This window comes from Myotis lucifugus, unplaced genomic scaffold, assembly GCF_000147115.1.
Source record: "Myotis lucifugus unplaced genomic scaffold, Myoluc2.0 scaffold_140, whole genome shotgun sequence".
NCBI lineage: Eukaryota > Metazoa > Chordata > Mammalia > Chiroptera > Vespertilionidae > Myotis > Myotis lucifugus.
The window spans coordinates 2,373,853-2,377,761 of NW_005871188.1; the positions used below are offsets into that span (position 1 = coordinate 2,373,853).

The window sequence follows — 3,909 nt, forward strand, 5'->3', positions numbered from 1 at the left end:
TGTGTTTTTCCAGGAAATGAGTAGTTTACAAATTACAAATTATTTGATAATTGAAAATTAACTTGTACCATGAAATCTCGTGAGGTTAATAGATTGATTGGATTCGCCCTATCCTTCATGATCTTATTTTACTCATATGAATGCAGCCAAATGCAGGAAAGGAGAACACTGACTCAACTGTCAGAAAGGGATTCTTTGCTTACTACTTGAGAAAGGCTGCAATTACTTTTCCTAATATATAATTGCAAGTGTTGATGTCGTTTTTTTGTTTTGAATAATGATTGTTTTTGTTCACTGCCAATGCCTAGGCCAAGGCACTTATAAGGGCCAGAGCCACATTCACTGAAGCTCAACTAAGGTGGAGTAAAGGACATTCTTCTCACAGTCCTCAGAAGTACTGCCACCTTTTGGAACAATCAATCAAACAAGCCCAACGACTTCTCTTTGAATGCTAGTTTGACATATTGGCATAGAAATAGAATTTTTCTTCCTGGTATTACTGAGATGCATAATAAAAGTGTTTTTTGTTGTTCTTTTTTTAAATCAAGGCTGAGCTATTCAGAAAGTATTAATTAACTGGCACCAGAAATTTTGCCTAGATCACTTGGAGGATGTTGGGGCCCATGAAGCATAGATGAGAATGAAAATAATCTCTCTCACCCCCTGGCAATGGGAAAGGAAACCCCTGATTGGTGGTGTTGCTCTTATATAAGTCAGGGGCAAAGAAGATGTACAGTCCTTAGTTCATCCTAGCTTGATGCCTGTGTCAGTGGCCAGAGCTGTTTCATGCCTGAGGCACATAAAAAAAATAATCTCTTTCAACATAGCCTAAGTCAGAAAAATCTTTCTGTTGTTCAGGAGGAGACAGAATTCCCTTTGGAATCTCTGCAAGGTCCTCCTAATTAATGTGGCCATCCTAAATCCTGTCATTCCCATGCCAGGTGGTTACCCTAGAGGGAATTCTGTGAACTTCCCATTTCATGCCACGTGAAACTCTCCTGCCCCAAGACTTCTGCATATTTCTGGAGTTCTCACATTCTTGTGGTCACCCATGACTCTGAAACGCTATTTCCTCTGAATTAATTGATTTGGGTCATGAATCATCTTGCCATCCTGTGACTCGTGTTCCTATTCCATACTATATCAAACTGAATGTGAAACTTATCCATTTGCTCATTTTTCATATTCCTGTCATCACAAAGCATGTGAATCAGAATTAAAGATTTTATTTAAGTATAAGTTATGATCTAGGCCTCTTTCTGAAAATTGCCTTGAGGTTAGTGGAGGCGAAGATCCTGCATTGTGCCACTTACATAGGGGAGGAGATCAAATAACCTGGTAACTCATCAGGAAAGGGGTCAGAGAAGTTGACCTGTGGCCGTAGACAGCCAACTTCAAAAAATATTTTGAAAGGGATGAAGATATATTTGAAAGTGATCATATTACATAAAAGAGAAACATAGAATCCAGCATTTTGCTGAAATTTTTTCTCCCACTACCAATATAATGTCATAACATGGAAGGGCTATGTCCTTATTAAATTTTACTCATCCTTTTCAGCTGTGCCACCCCTCTTGTCCCCACAGGTTCACCAGGAGCTTCTTGGAGTTCTTGAGGAATTCCATCCATTTTCAGACCCTAAGTCAGGAGTTCATTCTCCAAATGTCAGTTCTATTTTTTTTCTACTTCTACTGGCTTCTTTCATGGACAGTTCCCCACCAGACTTGTCTGAAATTTTATTGAAGAGCTACTTTATAAAATTGATAAAGTTAGAAGGACTCAGGTTAATCATAGAGACTTCCCTTTAAAAAAGTGCTTAATTACACAAATAATTAACCATATTCTCTCAATGAAAAGAATGGCCTAGAAAATTGTTTTTATAATATGAAATTTCTTAGGGATGACATGTAGAATAGGTTATTAAGGAATGAGAATATCTTCTTGGGATGTTTCATAAGAAATTATGCAGAGGATTTAAGTGTACTGTGACAGGGAGCTTAGAGTCTGGATTCTAAGATTTCTGAAGTTTAAATGGCCAGAAGCAGAAACAGATTACTAAATAATCTTTAAGATAACATTTATTTACAGTGAAATTCATAAATCCTAAAATTGAATGAGTTTTGATGAATGACTACATTTGCACAACTACCACACCAATCAAGATATAGAACATTTCTGTCATGCCTATAGTCTCCTATACCCGCTTTGAATCACCATGCTCCATAGACAACCATTGTGCTGAGAAATAGATTAATTTTGCATCTGATAAGTGAAATAATGTGCTTGTTTATGTCTGACTTCTTTCTTTCAACATACTGTTTTAAAAATTAATTCATGTTGTTGCATGCATCATCACTGTTCTTTTTTTTATAGCTGAGTAGTATTTGTCATATATCTTCATTTACTCAATAGTTCCTTTTTTATTAGTGTCCTGCAGTTTTCTGCATACAGAGTCTGCACATATTTGAAAAGATTTATACCTAGTCATTTCTCTTTTGGAGCTTTTCTATATGGTTTTTAAAAAATTTCAGCATCCAAATGTTCATTATTACCATATAAAATACTATTAATATTTGAATATTGACTTTGAATCCTGAGATCATGCTAAATTTACTTCTAAGTTCTAGGAACCCCCTGCCCTTTTCAAATTCCTTCAAGAGTTCTATGTAGACAATCATTTCATTTGCAAATAGGCACAGTTTTATTTCTCTGTTTCTAATCTGTATATCTTTGTTCCTTTTTCTTGTCTATCTCATTGGCTAGAACATACAACACAGTAGTACTGGATAGGAGTGGTAAGACTGGAAATCTTTGCCTTGTACCTGATCTTAGAGAAAAAGTATTCAGCTTTTTGTCATTGATTATGATGCAGAATTTTTGTAGATGCATCAGGTTAAGAAAATTCCTTTCTATTTCAAGTTTGATGGGAGTTTTTATGATGAAAAACATTTGAATTTTGCCAAAGGCTTTTTCAACATTGCTTAATATAATAATGTGGTTTTTGTTTTTTAGCTTGTTAGTATGATAGATTGCATTGATTGATTTACATTTTGGCATGAACCTCACTCGGTAGTAGTATACTATTCTTTTTCTATATTGCTAGATTTAATTTGCTAAGGATTTTTGTGTTTATGTTCTTTAAGTATATTGGCCTCTACTATCTTTTTCTAGTTTTGGTATCAGGGTAAGGCTGTCCTTGCAGAATAAATTGAAAAGTGTTACTTCCCCATCTATTTTCTGGGAGATACTTGTAGAATTAATGTTATGTCTTCTTTAAATCTTTGGTAAAATTTTCCAGTAAAATCATTTGAGCCTGAAATTTTTATTTTAGGAAGGTTTATAAACTATGAATTAAATTTAATAGATATAGAATAACTCAAATTATTTATTTCATATAGGTGAGTTGTAGTTTGTGTGTTTGGAGAAATTGGTCCATTTAATCTAAGTTGTAAAATGTGTGTGTAGAGTTGTTTGTAGTATTTTCTTATTATCCTTTTGGTGTCTACAGGGTCTGTGGTGATATTCTTTATTTTGCCCCTGATAATGTTAATTTGTGTGTTCTCTATTTTTGTCAGTCTGGTCAGAGGTTTATTAATTTGATCATTGTTTTTTAAAAAACAGTTTTGGTTTTGTTGATTTTCTGTATCATTTTTGTTTTCAATTTTATTGGTTTCTGCTCTTATCTTTGTTATTTTCTTCCTTTGGATATATTTTGGTCTCTTTTTAAGTTTAAGTTACATTTTTAAATTGTTGATTTGAGAAATATACTTTTTTCTAATATGTTTTTTAAATTAAATCTATTGGGGTGACATTGGTCAACATGAACATATAGGTTTATGTGTTACAAGATCTGTATATTGTACTGTGCACCCATCACCCAAAGTCAAAACTTTTCCTGTCACCATATAT

General features: G+C 33.9%; 1 pseudogene; it reads left to right on the forward strand.

Moving 5' to 3' along the window:
- The first annotated feature begins 658 nt into the window (after window positions 1-658).
- On the forward strand, window positions 659-803 carry LOC111827169 (annotated as a pseudogene).
- Window positions 804-3,909: the final 3,106 nt, after the last annotated feature.